General features: G+C 37.8%; 1 non-coding gene across 1 annotated transcript; it reads right to left on the bottom strand.

Moving 5' to 3' along the window:
* Window positions 1-3,652: 3,652 nt before the first annotated feature.
* LOC133690395 (small nucleolar RNA R71) lies at window positions 3,653-3,759 on the bottom strand. The gene has a single exon (XR_009841427.1). It is a non-coding gene; the product is annotated as a small nucleolar RNA R71 (small nucleolar RNA).
* Window positions 3,760-12,221: the final 8,462 nt, after the last annotated feature.

Raw genomic sequence — 12,221 nt, 5'->3', positions numbered from 1 at the left:
AGTTTTCGGTTATAATTTTTGAGCCCATAAGAGCTCTATGCTCTGTCGAATCCATGCGTCAACCGTGGAAGCAGTTTCCTTAATTGTTTCTGAGTCTGCAGCGACTCAGTTTTCAGTTATGATTTCTGATCCCACGAGAGTTGTATGCGCTATCGAATCCATGCGTCGCCCGTGGAAGTAGTTTCGTTGATGATTTCTGAGTTCGCAGCAACTCAGTTTTCGGTTATGATTTCTGAGCCCACAAGAGCTGTATGCGGTGTTGAATCCATGCGTCGCCTATGGAAGCAGTTTTGTTGATGATTTCTGAGTGCGCAGGGACTCAGTTTTCGGTTATGATTTCTGAGCCTAAAAGAGTTGTATGCATTGTTGAATCCATGCTTCGCCCGGGGAAGCAATTTCGTTGATGATTTTTGAATCCGCAGGGACTCAGTTTTCGATTATGATTTCTGAGCCCACAAGAACTGTATGCGCTGTCGAATCCATGCATCACCTGTGGAAGCAGTTTCGTTGATGGTTTTTGAGTCCACAGCGACTCAGTTTTCGGTTATGATTTCTGAGCCTAAAAGAGTTGTATGCATTGTTGAATCCATGCTTCGCCCGGGGAAGCAGTTTCCTTGATGATTTTTGAGTCCGCAGGGACTCAGTTTTCGATTATGATTTCTGAGCCCACAAGAGCTGTATGCGGTGTTGAATCCATGCGTCGCCTGTGGAAGCAGTTTTGTTGATGATTTTTGAGTGCGCAGGGACACAGTTTTCGGCTATGATTTCTGAGCCTAAAAGAGTTGTATGCATTGTTGAATCCATGCTTCACCCGGGGAAGCTGTTTCGTTGATGATTTTTGAGTTCGCAGGGACTCAGTTTTCGATTATGATTTTTGAGCCCACATGAACTGTATGCGTTGTCGAATCCATGCATCACCCGTGGAAGCAGTTTCGTTGATGGTTTTTGAGTCCACAGCGACTCAGTTTTCGGTTATGATTTCTAGGCCACAAGAGCTGTATGCGCTGTCGAATCCATGCGTCACCCGTGGAAGCAGTTTCCTTGATGATTTCAGAGTGCGCACGAATTCAGATTTTGCTTATGATTTTTGAGCCCATAAGAGCTGTATGCACTGTCGAATTCATGCCTCACCCGTGGAAGCAGTTTCATTGATGATTTCTGATGTAACCATATTATTTGATAGTTTCACCCACATCTACCTAATGTTTTGTCCATGTTTTATATATAAAATACCTTGATATTCTTTGTTTTATGTTTTGAAGGCATTTTTGGATGAAAGATGCAAAAAGGAGTAAATTGGAGGTAATTGACAGATTTGATGTTAAGTCGATGTTTTGTGCAGAGCGTGAGTTCTAGAGATCGAAATGAAGTGATTCTAGTGGCACTAAAAAGCTAACATCCATACCTTTCTGGAAATGTAATGCAAGAAAAATAAAAGGAGAAAGATCATGGAAATCACACCCTGCAAAGTCAAATTTCGCATTCTGCCAGTGTTGACCTTTGGCCATTCAAAATTTAATATCTGGAGCTACAGAAGTCCAATTGATGCAAACTCAATTTTCTTGGATTCCTAATTCAAAGACCTATCCACGATCCAAATTTCAGCCAAAAAAAATGTCATATGAGGGAGATATGATTTTCCAAAGATGACAACAAAATTCTGCCAGCAAACAGGTTTCGTGAAGAAACGAGTCCAAATTACATTCTGAAGCATCTAAACCGACATCCAAGTTTTTATATCAGCAATTTAGCTCCTCTAAGTCAGAGTTTGAAGATTTCATGCAAGGCTATTTCTCCTTTTTAGGAAAAATAGTTATTGAAGTACTTAAATGTAAACTGTCAACTTAAGGAAGGACTATTTTGTAAAATAGAGACTAGGGTTTCCTAGCATATAAAAAGAAAGAGAGAAGGGGCAGCAGCCAGCAGAAAATAGGGAGAGCAGAAGGAGGCAGCAGCCAGCAGAGAATAAACACAAATTCTCTCCCCTACAAACCCAAAAAATCATGCTCTTTTCATTCTTTAGAAGTAGTTGTTCAATAGTTATGCAAGGCTAAGCTCTTTTCTTGGTTGCAAGGACACAACAAACCTTCGGATTTCAAGAACCGTGAGATTTATTCTTCCTTCTATTTTCAGTTTATGTTATGAATGAGTATGATTGTTTTCCTATGCATATTTCCTATGATTGTTGTTGATGATTGCTAGAGCGGACTCTAAGTTATTGTTGTGAACAATCTATTGCTAAGTTTAATATCAAAACCGGAGTTGTGATATATGAACTTGTGAAGCAACTAAGTTTGATAATTGTGGCGGAGCTACGTTATTGAACTTAGGGAGAACATTAGAACAAAGTGACACAAGCTGCGGACAACTTGTATGTTAATCTTGATGAAATTATCTAGTTCTTAAAGCTACCATTAAATTGAATCATTAGTGTGGACACTTTGATTGTTTATTGGTTAGGATTAGTTATACGGCGGATCCGTTAATTAATCAACGTTAAGAAAAGATAAAATTTCAGAACATAAACTGCAATTTTCGTTTCAAGGATCGGTTCTAATTTCCGTTGGTGGATGTGTGCTTGCGACCAAGGTTTGTTTTCTTGATAAGTTTCGGTTTTAATTGATTTTGTTTGCTAGTTTAATTGCTGCCATAGTTTAGATAATCACAAACCAAATCCCCCCAATTACATAACGTACAACATAAAAATCTGACTTGAAACTTCCTCGTGGGATCGACCCCTTGCTTGCTCTATACTATCTTGTGTGTTTTAAGCTAGGGTAATTAATTTGTGCGACCGCGACATCGCATCAAATTTTGGCGCCGTTGCCGGGGAGGTAATTTTAGTTGATTGTTGTGCTTGTACTGTTATTTTTATTTGCTGTGATTCAAAAAAAAAAAGAGAAACAGAATTTTTGCTTGCGGCGGTACTGTTCACTTGCGGCGACGGTACTGTTCAAAACAGAGTTTTTGGTGGTATTAGGTATCGATCTTTTGTTTCCTGAAGGAAAACGATGTTCTGAACAGGACTAGTGATTTTTCACTAGCCCCATCCTATTAAGGCCAAATTCCGCTGTTTTCTAGTGTTTTTAGGTAGTTTTAGTTTTCTACCGTAGGATTTTCGTACAATTTGCATTGTTTTCAATCTCTTGTGTGGTTACTTTCTTTTGAGTTTTCTTAGCAATTTATGCCTGTGACCCGTTCTACTAATCAAATTCAAGTGCAGATTGATCTTGAAATAGAAAGCACTTTACGCAGGTTAAGAAAGGAAGCTCGCCTCAACACCATGGCTATTGCACGACAACAAACACTCAAGGAGCTTGCTGCTCCTAACGTGGAAAATCAACCATTGTGCATAAACATTGACAATAATGTAAACTTTGAGCTCAAATCTGGTTTTATACATTTGTTACCAACATTTAATGGTCTTGCAGGAGAAGATCCTTATACTCATCTCAAGGAGTTCCATATGGTTTGTGTTGGCATGAAACCGAATGGAGTTGATGAAGAACAAGTTAGGTTGAAAGCTTTCCCTTTCTCTTTGAAGGGGGCAGCAAAGGCATGGCTTTTCTCTATTCTCCTAGGATCTATTGGAACTTGGAATGCTATGAAGAAGATTTTCCTTGAGAAGTATTTCCCAGCATCTCGAGTTGCCAACATAAGGAAAGAAATATGTGGGATTCGGCAATCTCATGGAGAGACACTCTCTGAATATTGGGAAAGATTTGAGCAACTCTGCATTCAATGTCCTCATCATCAAATACTCGATCAACTGCTCATTCAATATTTCTATGAAGGATTGATGCCTACTGACCGTAGTATCATTGATGCTGCAAGTGGAGGCGCATTAGTGGATAAGACACCCGAGGTTGCACGCCAATTGATCTCAAACATGGCAGCCAACTCAAAATAATTTGGCACTCGTGGAGACTTCTCCAACAAACGAGTAAATGAGGTAAGTATTTCTAACCTTGAAAATAAAGTTAATGATCTTACTTCTCTTGTGCGTTCTTTGGCTTGTGGAAATATGCAGCAGGTGAAAGTTTGTAGCATATGCTCCTTACAAGGACATGCTTTGGATATGTGCCCAACAATGCAAGAAGATTACATTGAACAAGCTCATGTAATTGATGGAGCATTCAACGGACAACCCCAGCGTAAATATGATCCCTTTTCCAACACGTACAATCCTGGATGGAGAGATCATCCCAACTTACGCTACGACAACCCATCCCAACAAGGCAATCAAGGCCGACAGTTCCATCCCCATGGATTTCAGCCCCAACAAAGTTATCAAGCAAGACAATCCCCTCCATTCACAAACTCCAATGTTATGGGGTCATCATCCAATGATGATCTTCGTGAGATGATGAAAACTTTGGCTTCTAATACTGTTACCTTGCAACAAAATGTCATGTCTTTTCAACAGGAAACAAGGTCAAGTATTCACAACTTGGAAAAGCAAATGGGGCAAGTAGCTTCAAGTGTGGGGAAATTGGAAGCACAAATGAATGGAAAATTGCCCTCCCAAGCATTGAATCCAAAAGAGAATGTTAGTGCGATCATGCTGCGAAGTGGAAAAGAACTTGAAAGACAAAGGTCGAAACAGATTGAGATGGAGGAAGAAGAAGAGATAGAAACTGAATTGAGTACAAAGAAGGAACATCCTCCTCCTCCACAAATTGAAACCACGACCAACACTCTAAAGGTAAGTCCTCACTCAATTAATTCCAGTTTTAAAACAATTCCACCCTTTCCTGTGAGTTCTTCTAGGTCAAAGAAAGAAGACAAAGAAAAAGAGATTTTAGAGGTTTTCAAGAAAGTGGAACTCAACATTCCTTTGCTTGATGCTATCAAGCAAATTCCCAAATATGCAAAATTCTTGAAGGAGTTGTGTACTACCAAGAGAGCTTTCAAACTGAAAGGTCATGAAACGGTAAGTATGGGTGAAGTTGTATCTGCTGTTGTTCAAAAGAATCTGCCTTTGAAACAAAAAGACTCAGGTGCGTTTACTATCCCATGTGTTATTGGTAATGCTAGTTTTAAAAGAGCTTTATGCGACTTAGGTGCATCCATTAGTGTTATGCCCAAACATGTTTATGATTCTCTTAGTCTTGAGCCTTTGAATAAAACTAGCATTGTAATACAACTTGCGGATCATAGTTTTGTTTACCCACTTGGTGTGATAGAAGATGTCCTAGTCAAGATTGATAGTTTGGTTATTGCATGTGATTTTTATATTCTTGATATGGAACATGATTCTTGTGATTCATCAACCAACACTCCTATATTGTTTGGGAGACCATTCTTGAAAACCGCCAACACAAAGATTGATTGTGGTAAGGATACCTTGTCTATGGAAGTAGGAGATAAAAAAATTGAATTCAATTTTCATGATGCAATGAAATATCCTTATAGCAATGTTTATTCTATCACATGTTATGACCAAATTGATAAGTGTGTGCAGCAAGTTTGTGATTTTGATTGCGAAGACGGATTAAGCATAGCTTTGAGCTATGGCTATGATTTCACCAAGATAGAAGAGATGGAGAGGCATGTGTGTGTTCCCCAAAACGTGCATGAATCAGTATTGGCCTTACAAGCTTTGCAAACCGTTCCCCATGGTAATGTCTTTGTTGATTTAGTACTCTCACATAAAAAGCTCTTGCCATCTATTTTACAGGCCCCCGAGTTAGAATTAAAACCTTTGCCCGATAATTTGAAGTATGTATTCATTGGCGACAACAATACACTTCCCGTTATCATAGCAAAAGGTTTGACAAGTATGCAAGAGGAAAAACTTGTGAAGTTGTTGTGTGATCACAAGACGGCCATTGGATGGACTTTAGCCGACATCAAGGGCATTAGTCCCTCAATGTGTATGCATCATATACTATTGGAGGACAACGCAAAACCAACAAGGGAAATGCAAAAGAGGTTGAACCCGCCTATGATGGAGGTAGTGAAAGCTGAAATTTTGAAATTGTTAGATGCAGGAGTCATTTACCCCATCACTGACAGTAAATGGGTCGCGCCAATCCATGTGGTGCCCAAAAAGACCGGAATCACATTGGTGAAAAACAAAAATGATGAGCTCATTCCTACTCGCATCTCGAGTGGATGGAGAATGTGTGTTGATTACAGAAAGCTCAATCTTTCTACACGTAAAGATCATTTTCCATTACCATTCATGGATCAAATGCTTGAATGCCTAGCAGGTAAGTCTTTTTATTGCTTTCTTGATGGATATAGTGGATACAATCAGATTGTTATTAATCCTGAGGATCAAGAAAAGACTACATTTACATGTCCATTTGGTACATATGCATATAGGAGAATGCCTTTTGGTCTCTGTAATGCTCCTGCAACTTTTCAAAGATGCATGATGAGTATTTTTTCTGACTATGTTGAAAGAATAATCGAGGTTTTTATGGATGATTTCACGGTGTATGGTGATTCTTTTGATAAATGTCTAGAAAATTTATCTTTAATCTTGAAAAGGTGTATTGAAACTAACCTTGTCTTGAACTATGAAAAGTGTTATTTTATGGTAGAACAAGGAATAGTTCTTGGGCATGTTGTGTCTTCACGTGGATTAGAGGTTGATAAAGCTAAGATAGATGTTATTTCATCATTGCCTTACCCCTCATGCGTGAGGGAAGTTCGTTCTTTTCTAGGCCATACAGGTTTCTATCGACGCTTTATCAAAGATTTCTCGAAGATTACAACACCCTTATGTAAACTATTAGCCAAAGAAGTGGATTTTGTGTTTGATCAAGCATGTAAAGATGCCCATGATGAGCTTAAAAGACGTGTCACATCTGCTCCTATCATCCAACCACCAAATTGGGATGAACCTTTTGAGATAATGTGTGATGCGAGTGACTATGCGGTAGGAGCTGTGCTTGGGCAAAGAATTGGGAAGAATTTGCATGTTATCGCCTATGCTTCTCGTATGTTGGATGGAGCACAATGCAATTACCATACAACTGAAAAGGAACTTTTTGCAGTGGTGGTTGCGCTTGAAAAATTCAGGTCATATCTACTTGGTACAAAAGTCATTGTTTTTACTGACCATGCAGCTCTCAGGTATCTTTTGAAGAAGAAGGAGTCCAAACCAAGATTGATTAGGTGGATCTTGCTTTTACAAGAATTCGATCTTGAGATCAAAGACAAAAAAGGTGCTGAAAACCATGTGGCTGATCACTTGAGCCGACTAAGGACCGAGGATATACAGATCGAAACAATAAGAGAGACATTTCCCGATGAGCAGTTGTATATGTTGCATTCCTCTACAAGACCCTAGTATGCTGATTTGGTAAACTATTTAGTCACCAAAGAATTCCCTCCAGGTCTGTCTAAACCCCAAAAAGATAAGTTATGAGCTGATGCTAAATATTATTTTTGGGACGATCCTTTCCTTTGGAAATTTTGTGCGGATCAAGTAGTTAGGAGGTGTGTACCACAAGATGAATTTCATTCCATTCTCACTTTTTGTCATTCTCATTCTTGTGGTGGGCATTTTGGAGCAAAAAGAACAGCCCATAAGGTACTTGAAAATGGTTTCTATTGGCCTTCTATTTTTACAGATGCATATCACTTCTGCAAATCATGTGAAAAATGCCAAAGAACAGGTAATATCACTCATAAGAATCAAATGCCTTTAACGAATATTCTTGTAAGTGAAATTTTTTATGTTTGGGGTATTGACTTTATGGGTCCATTTCCTTTTTCATCTGGCAATCTTTATATTCTTCTTGCTGTTGATTATGTGTCCAAATGGATTGAAGCGTAACGATGCTAAGGTTGTTTTAGATTTTGTCAGGACTCACATATTTGACAGGTTTGGAATCCCTAAAGCTATCATTAGTGATCGTGGCACTCATTTCTGTAATCATTCCATGGAAGCATTGCTACGCAAATATCATGTGACTCATTGAACTTCCACAGCATATCATCCTCAAACGAATGGCCAAGCTGAAATTTCAAATCGAGAAATCAAGTCCATTTTGGAGAAAACAGTGCAACCTAACCGGCGAGATTGGAGTCTACGTCTTGGAGATGCACTTTGGGCTTATCGGACTGCTTATAAATCACCTATAGGAATGTCACCTTATAGAATGATTTATGGGAAAGCATGTCATCTACCGGTGAAACTTGAACGCAAGCTTTTTGGGCCATTAAACAATGTAACATGGATTATGATGCTGCTGGGATTGCAAGAAAACTGCAACTACAAGAGTTGGAAGAAATTCGAAATGATGCTTACGAGAATGCAAGGATTTATAAAGAAAAGACTAAGAATCTTCATGACCGAATGCTTACAAGAAAGGAGTTTCATGTTGGAGACAAAGTCCTTCTTTATCATTCGCATTTGAAACTTTTTCCTGGAAAATTGCGCTCTCATTGGATTGGACCCTTTGTTGTTTCTAATGTTTTTCCTTATGGTGCAGTTGAAATTACAAGTTTAGAAACCAACAAAGTACTCAAGGTCAATGGGCATCGTTTGAAACCTTTCTATGAAGGTTGGACGGCAGAACTCACCGCTTCTATAGAGTTAGCTGAACCAATCTATGAAGAATGAGCATGCCACATGTCAAGCCAATGACATAAAACAAAAGCGCTTACTGGGAGGCAACCCAACACAAAAAAAAAAATCAGATTTGCTTTCTTTTTCCTTATCTTTTATTTTTTCACATTTTAATTTATTTTCTGTCATTCTCTTATGTTCCTTTGCTTTTATTTCAACATTGAGGACAATGTTGTGTTTTAAGTATGGGGGTATTGGGAGAATTTTAGTTTTCTTTGTTGTTCTTAAAAAAAAAATTATATCTGATCTTTTTAACTCCCATTGGTTTTTGAGAATATGAGTATTATGTATGAGAATTAATTGAGATAGATGAAGATATAAATCAAATGAAGAAGTATGCATGCAAATTTTAAGGTTTAATTGGTTTAGAGATTGACTTTGAGAATATGCCATGTTGACTTTATAGTGTTATACCAATGCAAGCTTTTGAGCCTTCAACATTATATTCTTTGAGTGTGCATTCTTTCAATGATATGTATCTCTAGAACTTGCTTCATATCTTATTGAGATTATATTCCATTACAAATATACATGAAGATGATAAAGGCATTAGGAATTTTAATCACTTGAACCAAAAAGTCAACCTAAAGCACATTATCCTTAGTGAGCCCCTTTTGAGCTTGTTTATCTTTTCTTTGCTTTATCCATGTATAAGCCTTAACTTTTTATATGTTTTCCTTTTCCCCTGGCCAAGGATTAGTAGAGCATATACTTATGATATCTCATGGAATTATGGTTGGGAATTATGTGAAAAGAAAGAAGAAGTGATGCTTGATGAAAAGATGGGCAAAGTTGCCAAAGGTAAAAAAAAAAGAGAAAAAAAAAAGGAAAAAAGTGTTCCTTTATGTTCTTAAGATTTTATGTTGAAAGAGCTTGAAATCAAAAGAAGTTAAGCATTGGTGATTAAAGATGAAAAATTTATGTGCTTTGATGGAATATCTTGTTTGAAATATCATTTTTCAGAATGCTCTACTTTCTTTGGTTTGAACCTTTCCTTTTACTTTCTTTTACCTCACCTTTACCTTAGCCCCATTACAACCGGAAAATAAGACTTTTTGATTCATGTAGTACTTGTAATAAGTTGCTAATGGAAATGAGATTGAAAAGCAAGCTTATGGTAGAACATACTCTTTGATTGAATTTGAGAGATTTAAACATATAAACCCTAAACATGTAGTGTTGGAGTGTATATCAATGAGAGGACCTATCACTTTGGCATGACATAGATTTCATTTAAATCCCGACGATTGATTGAGTTTTGAAGTTTTCATGTAAATGAATTCATGAGAATTATACTATTTATCCTTCATGATTTTATTCTTGTTTATAAAGCATATATTCTTGGACATTGATGGGAGATTAAGAGATTGATCATAGTTTTTTTCAATTTGATTTTATTTATCCTTTCTCGAGGACGAGCAAGAGCTAAGTGTGGGGGTATTTGATGTAACCATATTATTCGATAGTTTCACCCACATCTACCTAATGTTTTGTCTATGTTTTATATATAAAATGCCTTGATATTCTTTGTTTTATGTTTTGAAGGCATTTTTGGATGAAAGATGCAAAAAGGAGTAAATTGAAGGTAATTGGCAGATTTGATGTTAAGTCGATGTTTTGTGCAGAGCGTGAGTTCTAGAGATCGAAATGAAGTGATTCTAGTGGCACTAAAAAGCTAACATCCATACCTTTCTGGAAATGTAATGCAAGAAAAATAAAAGGAGAAAGATCATGGAAATCACACCCTGCAAAGTCAAATCTCGCATTCTACCAGTGTTGACCTTTGGCCATTCAAAATTTAATATCTGGAGCTACAGAAGTCCAATTGATGGAAACTCAATTTTCTTAGATTCCTAATTCAAAGACCTATCCACGATCCAAATTTCAGCCAAAAAAAATGTCATATGAGGGAGATATGATTTTCCAAAGATGACAACAGAATTCTGCCAGCAAACAGGTTTCGTGAAGAAACAAGTCCAAATTACATTCCGAAGCATCTAAACCGACATCCAAGTTTTTATATCAGCAATTTAGCTCCTCTAAGTCAGAGTTTGAAGATTTCATGCAAGGTTATTTCTCCTTTTTAGGAAAAATAGTTATTGAAGTACTTAAATGTAAACTGTCAACTTAAGGAAGGATTATTTTGTAAAATAGAGACTAGGGTTTCTTAGCATATAAAAAGAAAGAGAGAAGGGGCAGCAGCCAGCAGAAAATAGGGAGAGCAGAAGGAGGCAGCAGCCAGCAGAGAATAAACACAAATTCTCTCCTCTACAAACCCAAAAAATCATGCTCTTTTCATTCCTTAGAAGTAGTTGTTCAATAGTTATGCAAGGCTAAGCTCTTTTCTTGGTTGCAAGGACACAACAAACCTTCGGATTTCAAGAACCGTGAGATTTATTCTTCCTTCTATTTTCAGTTTATGTTATGAATGAGTATGATTGTTTTCCTATGCATATTTCCTATGATTGTTGTTGATGATTGCTAGAGCGGACTCTAAGTTATTGTTGTGAACAATCTATTGCTAAGTTTAATATCAAAACCGGAGTTGTGATATATGAACTTGTGAAGCAACTAAGCTTGATAATTGTGGTGGAGCTACGTTATTGAACTTAGGGAGAACATTAGAACAAAGTGACACAAGCTGCGGACAACTTGTATGTTAATCTTGAAGAAATTATCTAGTTCTTAAGCTACCATTAAATTGAATCATTAGTGTGGACACTTTGATTGTTTATTGGTTAGGATTAGTTATACGGCGGATCCGTTAATTAATCAACGTTAAGAAAAGATAAAATTTTAGAACATAAACTGCAATTTTCGTTTCAAGGATCGGTTCTAATTTCCGTTGGTGGATGTGTGCTTGCGACCAAGGTTTGTTTTCTTGATAAGTTTTGGTTTTAATTGATTTTGTTTGCTAGTTTAATTGCTGCCATAGTTTAGATAATCACAAACCAAATCCCCCCAATTACATAACGTACAACATAAAAATCTGACTTGAAACTTCCTCGTGGGATCGACCCCTTGCTTGCTCTATACTATCTTGTGTGTTTTAAGCTAGGGTAATTAATTTGTGCGACCGCGACATCGCATCAATTTCTGAGTCCACAACGAATCAGTTTTCGGTTATGATTTCTGAGCCCACAAGAGCTGTATGGACTGTCCAATCCATGCATCACCCGTGGAAGCAGTTTCATTGATGATTTCTGAGTCCCCAACGACTCAGTTTTCAATTATGATTTCTGAACCCACAAGAGCTGTATGCGCTGTCGAATCCATGTGTCACTCGTGGAAGTAGTTTCCTTGATGGTTTCTGAGTTCGCAGCGACTCGGTTTTGAGTTAAGATTTTTGAGCCCACAAGAGCTGTATGCGCTGTCGAACCCATGCGTCACTAGCGGAAGGAGTTTCCTTGATAGTTTTTGAGTCCGCACCGACTCAGTTTTCCATTATTATTTCTGATCCCACAAGAGCTCTATGCGGTGTTGAATCCATGCGTCGCCCGTGGAAGCAGTTTCGTTGATGATTTCTGAGTCCCCAGCGACTCAGTTTTCGGATATGATTTCTGAGCCCCCAAAAGCTGTATGCCCTGTGAAATCCATGCGTCACCCGTGGAAGCAGTTTCCTTGATGGTTTCTG

This window comes from Populus nigra, chromosome 3, assembly GCF_951802175.1.
Source record: "Populus nigra chromosome 3, ddPopNigr1.1, whole genome shotgun sequence".
In the NCBI taxonomy this organism is placed as follows: Eukaryota; Viridiplantae; Streptophyta; class Magnoliopsida; order Malpighiales; family Salicaceae; genus Populus; species Populus nigra.
This window is presented reverse-complemented; position numbering and strand designations above follow the sequence as displayed.